Genomic DNA, 21,074 nt, shown 5'->3' on the forward strand with positions numbered 1-21,074 from the left:
CCTCTTTCCAATATTTAGCCAACGCAGTTTCGCAAAAAGCTTGCCTTTCTTCAAAATGGTCCCATTTACATGCCTTGATGATCCCAGTTACATCTTCCTCTACGGATTATTGACCAAGTAAGATCGTTGAAGTGCGCCTTAAAACTCGTTTATTGTTTCGAATCACGCCTACGTAATAAAAATTGCAAACACGGGGGCAGTGCACTAAAATAGGTTGTAGTAGTACAATGTATGTGAATTACTAGCAGATGCACTACACTTTCAGAGAATCCTCCCAGCAAATGTAAGTGTCGAATGCGGTGAACATGCTGAAGAAGTAGGTGATAGACAGCCTGACGCTAACTTGTACGCCACAATATTGCCATAATGTTCACAGTCATGGTAAAAATTTGAAAGGTAGAAACTTTTAATCTCTCCAGTCTTAAAGAAGCGAGTGCAGAAAAGTTTAGTGGAAAGCATTGTGTCACATAGGGCATAAATGTCAACACTGACAATCAAAACTAGACAAATGCAATGGAAATTATGTACAGGACAAAGTGTTGCAAAACCGTAATAATTCTACAGGCTAGGATATGAAGACATCAGAGAAATGGTGGGAATACGCTCAACACTTGTATAGGTGACAGAAAGGATGGCTGACACGAAACATGTGTCTAGTTACCTCTGTGCTTCTGTCAAATGAACTATCTGATCGAGGGCAATGAACACTGCAACTTGGTCAACAAAAGCTATCGTGAAAACTGACTGAAATATTCTTCTCCAGAAACTGTGTAACGTTGGTCGTCCGTATGCTGTAAATTCGTTCTTATCAGATCCAGATTCGACAGCAAAGTGAAGGGACCACTTTGAAAAATAGGTCTGTGGTAATTTGCAGTAGTCACAAATACTAAAACCAGGTAGCTATTAAGGAATAAATGTACAATTCTCACAGTACTGTGTACGAGCAGTAACGTTTAATTCCCTCTAACTCTACACTTACTAGCTTCTACATCTATATGGACACTCCACAAATCACATTTAAGTGCTTGGCAGAGGGTTCATCGAAGCACCTACACCTATTATGCCAATCTCGTACAGCGCGCAGAAAAAAGAACAGCTATATCTTCCAGCACGACCTATGATTTCCCTTATTTTATTACGGTGATCGTTTCTCCCTATATAAGTCGGCGTCAACAAAATATTGTGACATTCAGGGGATAAAGTTGTTGATTTAAATTTCGTGCGAAGATTCCACCGCAACGAAAAACGCATTTGTTTTAATGATGTCCACTCCAAATCCTGTATCATTTCAGTGGCCCTCTCTCCTCTATTTCCCGATAATACAAAACGTGCTGCCGTTGTTTGAACTGTCTCGATGTACTCCGTCAGTTCTATGTGGTAAGGATCCCACACCCCGAAGGTGTATTCCAAAAAGAGTGCCGACAAGCGTAGCGTAGGCAGTCTCCCTAGAAGATCTGTTACATTTCGTATGTGTCCTGCGAACAAAACGCAGTCTTTGGTTATCCTTCCCCGCAACTTTTTATACGTGCTCGTTCCAATTTAAGTTGTTCGTAATTGTTATACCTAGGCATTTTGTTGAATTTAGGGCCTTTAGATTTGACTGATTTATCGTGTAACCGAAGTTCTTCTCTAAATTATTTAGCAATTTTTTTTATCTTCTGATAAGTTTACTAGTCGATAAAAGAAAGTATCATCTGCAAACTACCTAAGATGGTTGCTGAGATTATCCCCTAAATCGTTTACACAGATAAGAAACAATAGAGGGCCTATAACACTACCTTGGTGAACGCCATCACTTCTGTTTTATTCGATGACTTCGCGTAAATTACTACGAATTGTGACCTCTCTGAAAGGAAATCACGAATGCAGTCACATAGGTGAGACGATATTCCATAAGCACGCAATTTCACTAAAAGCCGCTTGTGTGGTACAGTGTCAAAAGCCTTCTGGAAATCTAAAAATACGGAATCAATCTGAAATCCCTTGTCAATAGCACACCACACTTCGTGCGAAGAAAGAGCTAGTTGTGTTTCACCAGAACGATGTTTTCTAAATCCATGTTGACTGTGCATCAATAGACAGTTTTCTTCAAGATAATTCGTAATTTTCGAGCACAATATATGACGGGCTTATTTCAATAGTGGTAGAAGACCATTACCTCCACTTCTGTGCCTATAATGCTTCTGAAATTAATGATCCAAACAAACAGAAGGAAAGGTTCATCTCTAGCAGGAAGCCATATGCTTGAATATTTCTCATATCTCAACTGCAGATTTTTCAGCACTCATTTAACTTTAGGACTCTGTATTTCAAAATGAACAAAACTGGACTTGTACCACTATTAAAATAAGCCTTTCATATGTTCCAAATTCCTGCTGCATATCGACGTCAACGATGTGGGCCTGTAAGTTAGTGGATTACTCCTACTACATCTCTTGAATATTGATGTGACCTGCGCAACATTCCACTCTTTGGGTACGGATCATTCGTCGAGCGAACGGTTGTATACTATTGTTAAGTATGGGGCTATTGTATCAGCATATTCTAAAAGGGACCGAACTGGGATACAGTCTGGACCGGAAGACTGGCTTTTCTTAAGTGATTCAAGTTGCTTCACTCCTCCGAGGATATCTATTTCTACGTTACTCATGTTGGCATCTGTTCTTCATTTGTATTCTGGAATGTCTAATTCGTTTACTTTGGTGTACGAATTTCGGAAGCCTGTGTTTAGCAACTCTGCTTTGAGAGCACTGTCGTCGATAGTACTTCCATTTCTATCGCTCGGAAAAGGCACTGATTGCGTCTTGCCGCTAGCATACGTCACATACAACAAGAATCTCTTTGGATTTTCATCCAGGTTTCGAGACAAAGTTTCCTTGTGGCAACTATTGTACGAATCCCGCATTGAAGTCAGCTCTAAATTTCGAGCTTTGTAAAAAAGATCGCCAATCTTGGAAATTTTGCCTCCATGTGTCCATATCAAATCAATGATCTATTGGTTACAAACAGCAATTACATTTAGTTTCTAAAACTGTTTTCGTAGTACTCAGTGGTAAGATTTGCTTGCCATGATAGTTCGCTGTTCCTTATCTCATAGTGAGCTACTATTTCCGAGCATGTACAGCAGTTCAACAAGAAAAGCTTTAAACAGCAATATTGTTCCATATGTGAAGAACAAAAGTGAAGACATTACTTTCATGGTATATCAGCTGTTTCATAAAACTTTTCATTCAATGTATGTGGCTGACTACCTGATCACACAACATTGTGTACATGCCTATACGTACTTGAATGCTTGCTATTTTTTGATTAATTCTTCACATGTACTCTTCAGTTACTTCATCACATATTCTGCCAGTCAATGTATACTAGTAAGTAAAACCTACTCCAATAAATGTGCCAAATTGTTCACAATAACCTAAAGTGTGCTTTAACTGTGGACTACTAGATTAAACAGAGTTTAGTTGGATCACTTTTATAGTAAGTATCCAGTAATATACTAGTGTACCAGGAAGCCAGTCTCTGCAGGAGAAAATGCAGCACTTTAAGTAAAATTGTATGTCTCAGCAACCACTAAAGTCATCTAATTGAGAATTGAATGTGACCTCTATTGAATAAACTTGTTGCAGCTGGTATTCACACTGATACAGAATTTTTTGAACATCATCATCTTTCCGCCAGTGCCTGTTATAAGTTTTTATTACACTATTGCAATTTCGGCCTTAGGCCATTGTCAAGTGCTTTAAGCCACGTTAATGTAATGTAAGCTGACACATTTGTATGTCATTGTCAATACTCGTGACGTTGTTAAACAGTGCGAGCAGACGTTTTCAAACATCGTAAAACGACATAATCTGTAAGTGCACATGTTCGTTAAACCGTCACTAGTCACAAATGCATTAGACCACAGCTTGTTATGTGAAAGTGTTAGCTAAGGAATCATTACAATCGATTCACTGGAATGGCCAAAATTAGACGGCATGGAGCGTGATTTAGCTACCCAATACACGGCACCTGGCACCGGCATAGCATGGAACCTCTGCTTCTGTTAAAATTAGAGATATCAGTGGTGGTGAGTAAAGTTACTGGCCGGTACACAATGTGCCACGTGCTAAAGTGCTCAAGTGCGCACACCAGACCAAATTACTAACGGGCTGTTGTCACTCTCTGCGTCATAAATGTGGAGGCAGAGGTGGTGTTGCTGTGGGTGTAGGGGCGGCAATGCATACGATGCCATAATGACAGAAGTAAGATGAGCTTTCAGTCACACACATGTTGCAAAGTAACAAATTATCTAAGTAAACAGAAAGATTGTACGGTGTAAGATATGAACAGAATTGAATTTCTGGTAGTGCACTATACCACTAACATATACATGACAGTTGCATCTGAATAACCTCCACTATTGTCTGTGTGGCTACTAGTATGTCTGTCAGAATTTAATGAGATAGTAAATTGTTTGATGTTATTTAGCACGACACAGTCATCCTGCAATCCTTTCATAATTAACTCATTTGTGTGGCTTGCAACATTAGGCCAATCTAACAATGAAGTTTACTTTACAGCATCCTTTGTCAGACTTTTTTCTTCTGACAGCATGCAATTCTGCATTTTTCTACGCCACAAAACCCTTAGCTCGAGCCCATATCAGTTGAATGACCTCTCACTGCCCTACATGTTTTGCTAAAAAATGATGAAAGCGTATCCTGAAGATGGTAGGCAACGCTTGCCCATCTCACTTTAAAAATGCTTAAACTTAAATCACAAGTGTTCAGACTATTTGAAGAGAGTCACTCAAGTCATTAAGTGATTAGAAGGATATGATGAATAAATGTGAACTATATTTCTAGTGATTTGTTCAGAACATCGCATAGATATATAGTACCCTAAAATTTTGCTCCATTCCAATAGAGTTCCATATGAGAATTAAGTTAGATTATATGTAAGCAGCATTCTAAATTCAGAAAAGTTCTCCAGTTTAAATACCATGGATCACTTTTCAACAGTAAAAATATCATAACAATGGATATAAATGAAAGAATAGCCTCAGGGTCAAGATGTCTGTACTCACTAAGCAACCCACTCAATAGTAAAGCTTTGTCAATCACCACAAAGATGAAAATATACAACACTATTATCTGCCCCGTAGTACTATACGGTTCAGAAAGCTGGGCGCTTACAAAGAATGAAAGAGAAAAACTGAATGTTTTCGAAAGAAACGTAATGAGAAAAATCTGGGGACTTGTGTTAGAGAATGGCGCATGGAGACTTCGAAAGAACAATTACAAATTTATCAGTTAATGGAGCAACCCACTATCATCTAGAAATTAAAGAGTAGGATAATGCAATGGGCTGGACATGTGGCCAGAATGGAAAGCAACAGAATCACCAAGAAAGCATTTGAAGGAACTCTTCAGGCAACAAGGCCATTGGGCCGACCTCGTACAAGGTGGAAAGATAGAGAAGGACACCGCAGCATTAGCAATTTCCGCAGGGTGGAGAGAGGCTGCGAGAGATAGAAGGCGGTGGAAGCAGATCGTTGATGCAGCGCGTGGTCTACAGGGCCAGTGATCGCTGATAAGAGAAGAGAGATATGTAAACATATGTCTTGTGAGATGGGCATCTTTTGTGTGTGTGTATTAAAACTGCGAGACTTGTGATATTGCCTCGTATATGCAGTAACTTCTCCACATGCGCCATGTCATAGCGAAATGTGCCAAATTTCCTAGGTTATCGGGGAAAGTGGAAGTGCTCCATAAAGACAAGGTGACAGTAGTTGTTATAGGTGAAATACATCTAAAATCACAGCTGGAAAGTGTGATAATGTTATTGGGCAAATACATTCTTGGGATTGTTGGGATTTTTTGTCCAACTTGGTATTACCTATTAGAAGTTACTTTACCTGTTGTTTGAAAGAGAAAGTAATTAATAATCCATTACTGTCTATAGCCAGTGTTGAAGTCAGATGACTGTAGGAACATTCTGATTAGAAAAGATGAAAACAATAGTGAATGAACAAATCGTTACTGAACTTGAAATTTAAGTACGTCTGTGGCATTTTGTTGTAACAGTGCATGCCGAAGTATTTCTTTGTGGGTCATCTGAGTGTAAACAACTTTACTCTGAGATTCACACTAGGGCACAGTGTATACTACTAAACTGTTAAGGCTTTCATGGCCACTTGTTGACAAACTGCCTATTGGCTTCTGTCTCCGGTTCTTCGGCCGACCTTCGCCTGATGGTTTTTTTGACGTTTCGCCAGCACGAGTGGCTGGCATTGTCAACGCTTCACCCTCCATTGCTGGTGGTCACCTGGAGCCGAGCTCGCTGCCGCAGACTATATCTACCTGGCGTGCCAACGTCCCAGGACTTCCCCGCTGTCATTTCCGGTGTGGTTCTCCTCTCGCTACCTGCGACGATCGTTCGTTGTAGCACGGGAAGCCAGGATCCGTTTACCTTAAGGCTTTCTTCTTCCTTGTCGGAGGTATCCTCGCGTTTTTGTATTTCAATAGCTTCTCTGAACAAGCATGTGTGATAGTTCCTCTCTGCAGTCAGAACTTCCTGGTCGGCGAATTTTACTACGTGCTCGGTCTCACATACTGCGTGCTCTGACGCGGCCGATTTCTCCACCTGCCCCAACCTGCAACGTAGCTGTGATCCTGATGTTGATTGAAAGTCCAGTCATTCCGACATAAACTTTTACACATGTGCATGGTACGCGGTATATTCCCGACATTGCAAGTGGGTCTCTTTTCTCCTCTGCCGATCTAAGACACTCTTCTTTATCTGTTGGAAAATCGTGTTTACGCCGTGTCTGTCAATACACGACCGATTCTGTCCGTCATTCTGGGAACGTATGACAGAAAGGCATTTATCTTCCTGATTTGTCGCCTCGCCAAGTGTTTGGGTCTGTTACACTTCTAATATAACTTGTACCCATTGCTCTTCAGGTGTTGCATTTCGCGTCTGAGGTGCTGCGGCTTACATATTCGTCGTGCTCGCGTTACGAGCGTATTAATCATGCGCTACCACGGCGTAAAGGCGATTTTCAAAGAGGCAAAGAAGATCAAAGAGTGTCTTAGATCGGCAAAAAAGAAAAGGGACACACTTGAAATATTTTGAGTATACCGCATACAGTGCACATGTGGAAAAGTTTATGTCGGAATGACTGGACATTAAATCAACACCAGGATCACCGAACATAAGCGCCATTGCAGGTTGAGGCAGGTGGAGAAATCGGCAGTGGCAGAGGACGCAATATGAGAGACCGACGACGTAGTAAAACTCACCGATACAGAAGTTCTGGCTGCGGAGAAGAACTATCACACCCGCTTGTTCAGAGAAGCTGTAGAAATACAAAAACGCGAGGATACCTCCGACAAGAAAGAAGGAAGCCTGAAGGTAAACGGATCCTGGCTTTCTGTGCCGCAGCGAACGACCGTCGCAGGTAGCAAGAGGAGAACCGCACCAGAAATGACTGCGGAGAAGCCCTCGAACGTTGGCGAGCCAGGTACATATAGTCTGAGGCCGCGAGCTCGGCTCCAGTTGACCACCAACAATGGAGGGTGAAGCGTTGACAATGCCAGCCACTCGTGCTGGCGAAACGTCAGTAAGATCATCAGGCGAAGGTCGGCCGAAGAACCCGAGACAGAAGCCAACAGGCTGTTTCTCACAGTATATACTCCTCTGGCTACATATTAATACACTCCTGGAAGGAAAAAAGAACACATTGACACCGGTGTGTCAGACCCACCATACTTGCTGCGGACACTGCGAGAGGGCTGTACAAGCAATGATCACACGCACGGCACAGCGGACACACCAGGAACCGCGGTGTTGGCCGTCGAATGGCGCTAGCTGCGCAGCATTTGTGCACCGCCGCCGTCAGTGTCAGCCTGTTTGCCGTGGCATACGGAGCTCCATCGCAGTCTTTAACACTGGTAGCATGCCGCGACAGCGTGGACGTGAACCGTATGTGCAGTTGACGGACTTTGAGCGAGGGCGTATAGTGGGCATGCGGGAGGCCGGGTGGACGTACCGCCGAATTGCTCAACACGTGGGGCGTGAGGTCTCCACAGTACATCGATGTTGTCGCCAGTGGTCGGCGGAAGGTGCACGTGCACGTCGACCTGGGAACGGACCGCAGCGACGCACGGATGCACGCCAAGACCGTAGGATCCTATGCAGTGCCGTAGGGGACCGCACCGCCACTTCCCAGCAAATTAGGGACACTGTTGCTCCTGGGGTATCGGCGAGGACCATTCGCAACCGTCTCCATGAAGCTGGGCTACGGTCCCGCACACCGTTAGGCCGTCTTCCGCTCACGCTCCAACATCGTGCAGCCCGCCTCCAGTGGTGTCGCGACAGGCGTGAATGGAGGGACGAATGGAGACGTGTCGTCTTCAGCGATGAGAGTCGCTTCTGCCTTGGTGCCAATGATGGACGTATGCGTGTTTGGCGCCGTGCAGGTGAGCGCCACAATCAGGACTGCGTACGACCGAGGCACACAGGGCCAACACCCGGCATCATGGTGTGGGGAGCGATCTCCTACACTGGCCGTACACCACTGGTGATCGTCGAGGGGACACTGAATAGTGCACGGTACATCCAAACCGTCATCGAACCCATCGTTCTACCATTCCTAGACCGGCAAGGGAACTTGCTGTTCCAACAGGACAATGCACGTCCGAATGTATCCCGTGCCACCCAACATGCTCTAGAAGGTGTAAGTCAACTACCCTGGCCAGCAAGATCTCCGGATCTGTCCTCCATTGAGCATGTTTGGGACTGGATAAAGCGTCGTCTCACGCGGTCTGCACGTCCAGCACGAACGCTGGTCCAACTGAGGCGCCAGGTGGAAATGGCATGGCAAGCCGTTCCACAGGACTACATCCAGCATCTCTACGATCGTCTCCATGGGAGAATAGCAGCCTGCATTGCTGCGAAAGGTGGATATACACTGTACTAGTGCCAACATTTGCATGCTCTGTTGCCTGTGTCTATGTGCCTGTGGTTCTGTCAGTTTGATCATGTGATGTATCTGACCCCAGGAATGTGTCAATAAAGTTTTCCCTTCCTGGGACAATGAATTCACGGTGTTCTTATTTCAATTTCCAGGAGTGTAGGTAGACTACAGGTGTTCGAGTAAAGAGTACATTGCTGCCAGGTTAGCGACAAGGCCAACTGCCCTATATGTAAAATGGTGGGAAATTGAAAAATTGCGGCACATTCAAAAATTTGTAGGGAATTCAAAAAACACCCCAACTGCGCTGCCAATGGGCTTTCGTCCCACTCTGACATTACTTTGGAAGTAGGGGTGTTGCCCTAAGTGTACAATTCAAGATGGCTGATGTGGAAGACTGGCCATGATGAATCACCTGAAATACTGGCACTAGCTCCATGTATTCCAGCTCCTGGAATACTGGCACTGTGATGTCAGATTACCACGTAAGACAAAGACCATTTGTTTTTACTACTGGTCGAGGCCTGTCTGATGGACAAAGCATGCCAGTCTGCTGACCTAGTTAACATGTTTTACCAAGCTATTCTTTACTCAGCGCCAGAGGGTTACTTACAGAGTTCCTGCATACTGCTTGACCTATGTCTAAGTTTGAATTTTTTCGCTTCCCGTCTCCTCTGTATCTCTCTTGTTAAGCAACAACCGTCTCCTCTATATCTCTTTTGTTTCGCAACGTTCCCTTCTACCTTTCCTTAGGATTTCTATCTCTTGCTTAATAATAACAAATGATATCCTCCCTTTGAAATTTATTCTCTTTCTCAGTCTTAGTGTACAAATATAATTCCTGCTTTTTAAAAGTGATTTTCGGATTATTTCGACGAAACATAGAATGTCTCGTCGTCGTGTGGCCCTCACTCGTTACCTGCAATAACCTAAAACTGTTCCTTACCTTTCTTACTGTTACTGGATCGCCATCTGACTTCTACATCGAACTGCGACATGAATATACTTACTCTGTTTTACTATATTAGCTGCTGGTGGGCTTTCATAATAAGTGGCTGTATTTATTACCAAAGCTGACGTTATTCTTTAATAGCAAAGCTGACGTTATTCTTTAATTAATTTGACTGAAGTTACGTAATTCATAGTTAAACTTTTTCTTGACAACAACAAAAATTTTGCAAAGTTTTACGTTGATGGTTTTTGGGATGGATTATAATTAGAAATACAATATTGCTGGCAAAAGTTAATTATATTCTGAAGGAAATGATTTTACAAACGTTCAAAAGGGACTTACTTTTTACAATCATCTTACAACTGGCAATGCGCAAACATACCTTCAGTAGTCTCGAGTTTCTCAAAAAATTAATTCAATAATATTAGTTCCTCTTATTATAATAGTTAGCTGATGTCTCTGTACATCCGTTTATAATCTCTTGTAAATCACAGCTGGTGGCTGGCAGGCACACCGCTCCTCTCAACCTCTCGCTTCAGATCTGCTACCGACTCGCTTCACATCTCGCTTACTACTAACTTCCTACGAACGCTAAACTGCGGTCTCTCCTGCCAACAATGCTTTCTGGTGCAGACAATCCCTGCTACCATTACAAAATGTATCAATGCGCGGTCTTTCCCGCTCCTTTCTTAAAATGTAACCATACGCGGTCTCTCCCGCCCATTTTAAAATTATATCAATGTGCTGTCTCTCTTGCCAACAATAGCATGGTGCAGACATTCCCTGCTACCACAATTATTTCCAACATGACAAATATTAATTATGCCTACTTAATCCTATTAATAAAATATAAACATCTTTCATAAATTGTTTGACAATAGACAATAGATATATACACGTCTTACTTATCTTTAACATAACAGCAGGAGGGTAATGTCCCTCCACCATCTGCAGTAACTGAGCAGGTGCTACAGGGCTGTCACAGTATCAACTGCTGCCTGCCATGGGCCAGGCAGCAGAGCGATGTGTGGCGCTGTCGGCTACTATAAGGCCAGGCAGCATCAGGTGACCAACTCACCTGTGACTTGCTTCACAGAGATAGTGCCATGTCTACTCCTCTATCTGTCTGACAGGTGCAGGTCTTCATATTTCAACAGTTTCAACGAAGTGTAAATGTATCTCTCCTGATAGAAAGGACATGCATAATGCAGATGTAGCTCCACATTGTAAACAACTTAGTATATGGCAGGGCACAATGATAGAAAGCAAATGACTAGAGTTTACCAACTTTATTTATTTGTTCATCAAAATGAATTGGAGATAATGTTTTTTCTTACAAAAATTGTAGCCCACATGTTGGACTAGCTCATAATAATTTGATCTAAACAGAAAAAAAATAAGCTTCACATGTGTGACATTTAGATGATATATTCCTTTTCAGGTACAAAAACTGTTTAAAAAAATATTTACAAAAATTAAAGTTACAGTTTGCAGGATAATATATCCAAAGTATGCCTTACAGGTTATGTATTCATCTTCAGGTGATATGCCTTTCAACAGCATGGAATACTTGCAGCACATTTTACAAGCAGTTGATGCACTTTCACTCTTCCAGTAGCTTGGAATACCACAGTTGACAGATTTATACATTTTAACTACACTTGACACACAATTTTTATTTATAACCCTCCCGTCCAGTAGCTTGGAATACTTGTAGCACAGTTGAATGAGTTATACTTTTTAGCTGCACTTGACATGAAATACTCATTCATACCTTCCCTATGAGGCATGACACCAAACTAATGATGTGGCTAGCAGCAGTGGAACTTACCCCAATGTACAGCTAATACATTTAACACACACACGGCGTACAAAAAAATTATTCATGCACATGGTGCGCAAGAAAGAAAGTACACACACACACCCACACCCACACACACACTTAGAGAGAGAGAGAGAGAGAGAGAGTTACATGGTCAACATTAATAAAACCGACTAATTTCAGGGACAGATTCCTAACTGCAAATGGAGAAAAAAGGTGTGGAGATGCATCGTTTCCATGATAGGTGGCGCTGATGAACGACTTTTCCTCCGACCACTTGCCATATGTTCCTTATACATTGCAGACAGTGTAATTGATGCAGCATACATCAAGCAGCATGGGTCTAGATGGTGTTCCTCTACAGCCGATCAGATAGAGACAATCGACTGGCAGCACAGATATACTAAAGCAAGGACTATCACAAACCCCAACAAAATCACATAACATTTGAAGCCCTTTTTGGGCGTTCGTGAGATTCATAGGTCCTTTCAGGTAGACAAATGTGCACGGAGGTGGGACATCAGATTTGGAGTACTTTAGTACAAGCTGTAAGCAAGTGACTCGCCAATATAGTCGACGCCAAACAGCGACGACAAACAACGACAGAATGGATCGCATATTCGACCCTGTGCTACAGTGTTTACATGTATTAGACGCAACAAGCAGTATTTACAATGTGTTCCACATTAATTTGTTCCACTTGCTTCCATGTGGCGTCAGTTAACTTACAGAAAAATTGTTGTGTTGTGTTCTGCAGTTTGTGGACTAGGGTAATAAGAATAACCGAAAATTGACAGGTGTACGTGTAAGTCTCCCAGATACTGCAGACCGAGAAAGTCTCATCATCTATGTTATGTTTGCATTAAGTTTCAACTATCTACCTATAAACTATATGGAGTTTCTTAACTCCGACTCCAGTAAAGACGTAGTAACTACTGTACAGAAGTATCACGGGGGATGGTCTAGGCCGCACCGGTGAGACACTTTTGCACTGCTTCGGTCCATGATGCTTGTTGTTGTTGTTGCAGTGGTCTTCAGTCCAGAGACTGGTTTGATGCAGCTCTCCATGCTACTCTATCCTGTGCAAGCTTCTTCATCTCCCAGTACCTACTGCAACCTACATCCTTATGAATCAGTTTAGTATATTCATCTCTTAGTCTCCCTCTACGACTTTTATCCTCCACGCTGCCCTCCAGTACTAAATTGGTGATCCCTTGATGCCTCAGAACATGTCCTACCAACCGATCCCTTCTTCTAGTCAAGTTGTGCCGCAAAATACTCTTCTCCCCAATTCTATTCAATACCTTCTCATTAGTTATGTGATCTACCCATCTAATCTTCTGCGTTCTCCTGTAGCACCACCTTTCCAAAGCTTCTATTCTCTTCTTATCTAAACTATTTCTCGTCCATGTTTCAGTTACATACATGGGTACACTACATACAAATACTTTCAGAAACGACTTCCTGACACTTAAATCAATACCCGATGTTAACAAATTTCTCATCTTCAGATACGCTTTCCTTGCCTTTGCCAGTCTACATTTTATATCCTCTCTACTTCGACCATCATCAGTTATTTTGCTCCCCAAACAGCAAAACTCCTTTACTACTTTAAGTACAAGAAGAGTGAATCTACTAAGAGTTTGTGCTTAGAGCGGCAGCTAGGAGACCAGTATTAGATTCCGATGATCCAGTGCAGGTTTACTGTATCCCTTGGAGCTTCACATTGACCATGAAACACAGAAATTGCATCGGGATTGAATACAAAATGCACAATGCCTACTTAACTACAAGAAGAGTGAATCTTCAAAGAGTTTGTGCTTTGAGAGGCTCCTGGGAGACCAGTATTAGATTCCGATGCACCAGTGCAGGTTTACTGTATCCCTTGGACCTTCACATTGACCATGAAACACAGAAATTGCATCGGGATTGAATACAAAAAGCACAAATTCGACTTAACTACAAGAAGAGTGAATCTTCTAGGAGTTTGTGCTTTGAGCGGCTCCTGGGAGACCAGTATTAGCTTCCGATGCACCAGTGCAGGTTTAGTGTATCCCTTGGACCTTCACATTGACCATGAAACACAGAAAGCGCATCGCGATTAAATACAAAAGGGACAATGCCGACTTAAGTACAAGAAGAGTGAATCTTCTAAGAGTTTGTGCTTTGAGCGGCTCCTGGGAGACCAGTATTAGCTTCCGATGCACCAGTGCAGGTTTAATGTATCCCTTGGACCTTCACATTGACCATGAAACACAGAAATTGTATCGTGATTGAACACAAAATTCACAAATTCGACTTAAGTACAAGAAGAGTGAATCTTATAAGAGTTTGTGCTTTGAGCGGCTCCTGGGAGACCAGTATTAGCTTCCGATGCACCAGTGCAGGTTTAATGTATCCCTTGGACCTTCACATTGACCATGAAACACAGAAAGCGCATCGCGATTGAATACAAAAGGGACAATGCCGACTTAAGTACCAGAAGAGTGAATCTTCTAAGAGTTTGTGCTTTGAGCGGCTCCTGGGAGACCAGTGTTAGATTCCGATGCACCAGTGCAGGTTTACTGTATCCCTTGGACCTTCACATTGACCATGAAACACAGAAATTGTATCGGGATTGAATGCAAAAGGCACAAATTCCAGTTAAGTACAAGAAGAGTAAATCTTCTAAGAGTTTGTATTTTAAACGGCACCTGGGAGACCAGTGTTAGATTCCGATGCACCAGTGCAGGTTTACTGTATCCCTTGGACCTTCACATTGACCATGAAACACAGAAATTGCATCGGGATTGAATACAAAAGGCACAAATTCGACTTAACTACAAGAAGAGTGAATCATCTAATATTTTGTGCTTTGAGCGGCTCCTGGGAGACCAGTATTAGCTTCCGATGCACCAGTGCAGGTTTAGTGTATCCCTTGGACCTTCACATTGACCATGAAACACAGAAAGCGCATCGCGATTGAATACAAAAGGGACAATGCCGACTTAAGTACAAGAAGAGTGAATCATCTAAGAGTTTGTGCTTTCAGGGGCTCCTGGGAGACCTATGTTAGATTCCGATGCACCACTGCAGGTTTACTGTATCCCTTGGACCTTCACATTGACCATGAAACACAGAAATTGTATCGGGATTGAATACAAAAGGCACAAATTCGACTTAAGTACAAGGAGAGTGAATCTTCTAAGAGTTTGTGCTTTGAGCGGCTCCTGGGAGACCAGTGTTAGAATCCGATGCACCAGTGCAGGTTTACTGTATCCCTTGGACCTTCACATTGGCCATGAAACACAGAAATCGCATCGGGATTGAATACAAAATGTACAATGCCGACTTAAGTACAAGAAGAGTGAATCTTCTAAGAGTTTGTGCTTTGAGCGGCTAATGGGAGACCAGTGTTAGATTCCGATGCACCAGTGCAGGTTTACTGTATCCCTTGGGCCTTCACATTGACCATGAAACACAGAAATTGCATCGGGATTGAATACAAAAGGCACAATGCCGACTTAAGTACATGAAGAGTGAATCTTCTAACAGATTGTGTTTTGAGCGGATCCTGGGAGACCAGTGTTAGATTCCGATGCACCAGTGCAGGTTTAGTGTATCCCTTGGACCTTCACATTGACCATGAAACACAGAAAGTGCATCGGGATTGAATACAAAAATCACAATGCCGACTTAAGTACAAGAAGAGAGATTTTTCTAGGAGTTTGTGCTTTGAGAGGCTCCTGGGAGACCAGTATTAGATTCTGATGCACCGGTGCAGGTTTACGGTATCCCTTCGACCTTCACATTCACCATGAAACACCGAAAGCGCATCGCGAATGAATACAAAATGAACAATGCCGACTTAGGTACAAGAAGAGTGAATTTCCTTAGAGTTTGTGCTTTGAGCGGCTCCTGGGATGCCAGTGTTGGATTCCGATGCACCAGTGCAGGTTTACTGTATCCCTTGGACCTTTACATTGACCATGAAACACAGAAATTGTATCGGGATTCAATAAAAAAGGCACAAATTCGACTTAAGTACAAGAAGAGTGAATCTTCTAAGTGTTTGTGCTTTGAACGGCTCCAGGGAGACCAGTGTTAGATTCCGATACACCAGTGCAGGTTTACTGTGTCCCTTGGACCTTCACATTGACCATGAAACATAGAAATTGCATCGGGATTGAATACAAAAGGCACAATGTCGACTTAAATACAAGAAGAGTGAATTTTCTAAGAATTTGTGTTTGAGCGACTCCTGGGAGACCAGTATTAGATTCCAATGCACCAGTGCAGGTTTACTGTATCCCTTGGACCTTCACATTGACCACGAAACACAGAAATTGTATCGGGATTGAATACAAAAGGCACAAATTCGACTTAAGTACAAGAAGAGTGAATCTTCTAAGAGTTTGTGCTTTGAGCGGCTCCTGGGACACCAGTGTTAGATTCCGATGCACCAGTGCAGGTTTACTGTATCCCTTGGACCTTCACATTGACCATGAAACACAGAAAGCGCATCGCGATTGAATACAAAAGGGACAATGCCGACTTAAGTACAAGAAGAGTGAATCTTCGAAGAGTTTGTGCTTTGAGCGGCTCCTGGGAGACCAGTGTTAGATTCCGATGCACCAGTCCAGGTTTACTGTATCCCTTGGACCTTCACATTGACCATGAAACACAGAAAGCGCATCGCGATTGAAAACAAAATGGACAATGCCGACATAAGTACAAGAAGAGTGAATCTTCGAAGAGTTTGTGCTTTGAGCGGCTCCTGGGAGACCAGTGTTAGATTCCGATGCACCAGTGCAGGTTTACTGTGTCCCTTGGACCTGCACATTGACCATGAAACACAGAAATTGCATCGGGATTGAATACAAAAGGCACAATGTCGACTTAAATACAAGAAGAGTGAATTTTCTAAGAGTTTGTGTTTGAGCGGCTCCTGAGAGACCAGTATTAGATTCTGATGCACCAGTGCAGGTTTACTGTATCCCTTGGACGTTCACATTGACCATGAAACACAGAAAGTGCATCGGGATTGAATACAAAATTCACAATGCCGACTTAAGTACAAGAAGAGAGAATTTTCTAAGAGTTTGTGCTTTGAGAGGCTCCTGGGAGACCAGTATTAGATTCCGATGCACGGGTGCAGGTTTACGGTATCCCTTCGACCTTCACATTGACCATGAAACACCGAAAGCGCATCGCGATTGAATACAAAATGGACAATGCCGACTTAGGTACAAGAAGAGTTAATTTCCTTAGAGTTTGTGCTTTGAGCGGCTCCTGGGATGCCAGTGTTAGATTCCGATGCACCAGTGCAGGTATACTGTATCCCTTGGACCTTCACATTGACCATGAAACACAGAAATTGTATCGGGATTGAATACAAAAGGCACAAATTCGACTTAAGTACAAGAAGAGTGAATCTTCTAAGAGTTTGTGCTTTGAGCGGCTCCTGTTAGACCAGTGTTAGATTCCGATGCACCAGTGCAGGTTTACTGTATCCCTTGGACCTTCACATTGACCATGTAACACAGAAATTGTATTGGGATTGAATACAAGAGGCATAAATTCGACTTAACTACAAGAAGAGTGAATCTTCTAAGAGTTTGTGCTTTGAGCGGCTCCTGGGCGACCAGTATTAGATTCCGATGCACCAGTGCAGGTTTACTGTATCCCTTGGACCTTCACAGTGAACATGAAACACAGAAATTGCATCGGGATTGAATACAAAAGGCACAAATTCGACTTAACTACAGGAAGAGTGAATCTTCTAAGAGTTTGTGCTTTGAGCGGTTCCTGGGAGACCAGAATTAGATTCCGATGCACCAGTGCAGGTTTACTGTATCCCTTGGACCTTCGCAGTGACCATGAAACACAGAAATTGCATCGGGATTGAATACAAAAGCCACAAATTCGACTTAACTACAAGAAGAGTGAATCTTCTAAGAGTTTGTGCTTTGAGCGGTTCCTGGGAGACCAGTATTAGCTTCCGGTGCACCAGTGAAGGTTTAGTGTATCCCTTGGACCTTCACAATGACCATGAAACACAGAAAGCGCATCGTGATTGAATACAAAAGGACAATGCCGAATTAGGTACAAGAAGAGTGATTTCCTAAGCGTTTGTGCTTTGAGCGGCTCCTGGGAGACCAGTGGTAGATTCCGTTGCACCAGTGCAAGTTTTCTGTATCCCTTGGACCTTCACATTGACCATGAAACACAGAAATTGTATCGGGATTGAATACAAAAGGCACAAATTCGACTTAACTACAAGAAGAGTGAATCTTCTAAGAGTTTGTGCTTTGAGCGGTTCCTGGGAGACCAGTATTAGATTCCGATGCACCAGTGCAGGTTTACTGTATCCCTTGGACATTCACATTGACCATGAAACACAGAAATTGTATCGGGATTGAATACAAAAGGCACAAATTCGACTTAAGTACAAGAAGAGTGAATCTTCTAAGAGTTTGTGGTTTGGGTGGTTCCTGGGAGACCAGTATTAGATTCCGATGCAGCAGTGCAGGTTTACTGTATCCCTTGGACCTTCACAATGACCCTGAAACACAGAAATTGCATTGGGATTGAATACAAAAGGCACAAATTCGACTTAACTACAAGAACAGTGAATCTTCTAAGAGTTTGTGCTCTGAGCGGCTCCTGGGAGACCTGTATTTGCTTCCGGTGCACCAGTGCAGGTTTAGTGTATCCCTAGGACCTTCCCATTGACCATGAAACACTTAAAGCGCATCGCGATTGAATAGAAAAGGGACAATGAAGACTTAAGTACAAAAAGAGTGAATCTTCAAAGGGTTTGTGCTTTGAGCGGCTCCTGGGAGACCCGTATTAGATTCCGATGCACCAGTGCAGGTTTACTGTATCCCTTGTACCTTCACATTGCCCATTAAACATAGAAAGCGCATCGCGATTGAATACAAAAGGGACAATGCCGACTTAACTACAAGAAGAGTGAATCTTCTAAGAGTTTGTGCTTTGAGCGGCTCCTGGGAGACCTGTATTGGCTTCCGATGCACCAGTGCAGGTTTAGTGTATCCCTAGGACCTTCTCATCGACCATGAAACGCAGAAATTGTATCGGGATTGAATACAAAAGGCACAAACTCGACTTAAGTACAAGAAGAGTGAATTTTCTAAGAGTTTGTGCTTTGAGCGGCTCCTGGGAGACCAGTGTTAGATTCCGATGCACCAGTGCAGGTTTATTGTATCCCTTGGACCTTCACAGTGACCATGAAACACAGAAATTGCATCGGGATTGAATACAAAAGGCACAAATTCGACTTAAGTACAAGAAGAGTGAATCTTCTAAGAGTTTGTGCTTTGAGCGGCTCCTGGGAGACCAGTGTTAGATTCCGATGCACCAGTGCAGGTTTACTGTATCCCTTGGACCTTCACATTGAACATGAAACACAGAAATTGTATTTGGATTGTATACAAAAGGCACAATGCCGACTTAAGTACAAGAAGAGTGAATTTTCCAACAGGTTGTTCTATGAGCGGCTCCTGGGAGACCAGTATTAGATTCCGATGCACCAGTGCAGGTTTACTGTATCCCTTGGACCTTCACAATGACCATGAAACACAGAAATTGTATCGGGATTGAATACAAAAGGAACAATGCCGACTTAAGTACAAGAAGAGTGAATTTTCTAACAGGTTGTTCTATGAGCGGCTCCTGGGAGACCAGTATTAAATTCCGATGCACCAGTGCAGGTTTACTGTATCCCTAGGACCTTCACATTGACCATGAAACACAGAAATTGTATCGGGATTGAATACAAAAGGCACAAATTCGACTTAAGTACAAGAAGAGTGAATCTTCTAAGAGTTTGTGTTTGAGCGGCTCCTGTTAGACCAGTGTTAGATTCCGATGCACCAGTGCAGGTTTACTGTATCCCTTGGACCTTCACATTGACCATGTAACACAGAAATTGTATTGGGATTGAATACAAGAGGCATAAATTCGACTTAACTACAAGAAGAGTGAATCTTCTAAGAGTTTGTGCTTTGAGGGGAGTTGGAATGCCGGAAAATGGAAAAAATTCACATTTTCAGTTTTTAACCTTATAACTTAATTTGAAATTTTCTGCTTAAAATGGTGCAAAATTTGTTAAGAAATTCCAATTGGAAGTATTTTTATTTAATTTTTCAAAATTACATGTGCGCCCAGCAAAGTTACCCATCTTGTGATTTGTACACATTTAAATCTTCGCATTTCCGAAAACATTACATATAGAAGGCTGTGGATTTCACTCTTCAGTTGTAGAATCTTTGATCCTTCCATAGGTACCATTGTTTTTACGACTAGCTGTGTTTATTGTTCAGTTTTTGATCTGTGAGTGTTTGTTTTGAGCCTCGAGTTTAGTTTGTCGCTCATTTGGAGTTTGTTATCTGTCTTGTTTTGACTTTCAGTGGTGAGTGCGTAGTTTCTACGATGCCTAGGAGTGCATCATTATTTAAAAAGCGAAAGTTTCGCGGTAATAGATTTACAAATAACGTTTGTTCAAGTGATTCTGCTTCAGCACCTGTTGATGCTGGTGAAAGTTCTGACGTTTGTACAGCTGAGATGTGTGAAGGAGACACGCCCACCAGTGCATCAAAAAAGAAGTTATCAAACTGTGCAAGTGAAATTACAGATGAAGCTTCTAATGAACAATATGTTTTAGTCGACTTTCCTGTTTTTACTGAGTTTATGAAGAAATGTTTGTGTTGTAATCTTTGTGGAGGTTCTTTTGATATGAACATAACAAAATCTATAGGACTTTCCTGCAAAATTGCTATAGTTTGTGCCAGTTGTGAAAATGAGACCTGTTTTTGGAGCTCTAAAACATGCAGTAGCAATTTGTTTGAGAGTAATATCAGGCTAATGTATGCAATGAGAGCAATTGGTAAAGGACATACTGCTGCTCAAACATTTTGTGCCATAATGAATCTTCCACCTCCACCTGCTAAAATTGACAATTACACTGAAGTGATAGGAGATGCTGTTCAGTCTGTAGCAGATTTATCAATGAAAGCTGCTGCCAGTGAAGCAAAATATATAAATGAAGGAAACCCAGATATCCCTGTTGCTTTTGATGGAACCTGGCAGAAAAGGGGTCACACATCCAAAAATGCTGTTGCTACTGTTACTAGTGTGGACAGCGGTAAAGTTTTGGACTATGAAGTGCTCACTAAACATTGTTACCATTGTGCATCTGGTAAGATAGAAGCAGCTCACATATGTAGCAAGAATTATGAAGGTACGAGTGGAGGCATGGAGGCTGCCGCTGCTGTGAAAATGTTTAGCAGATCAGAAAAAGAACGGGGAGTATTTTACACAAAATTCCTTGGAGA

Source organism: Schistocerca nitens, chromosome 11, assembly GCF_023898315.1.
Source record: "Schistocerca nitens isolate TAMUIC-IGC-003100 chromosome 11, iqSchNite1.1, whole genome shotgun sequence".
Lineage (NCBI taxonomy): Eukaryota > Metazoa > Arthropoda > Insecta > Orthoptera > Acrididae > Schistocerca > Schistocerca nitens.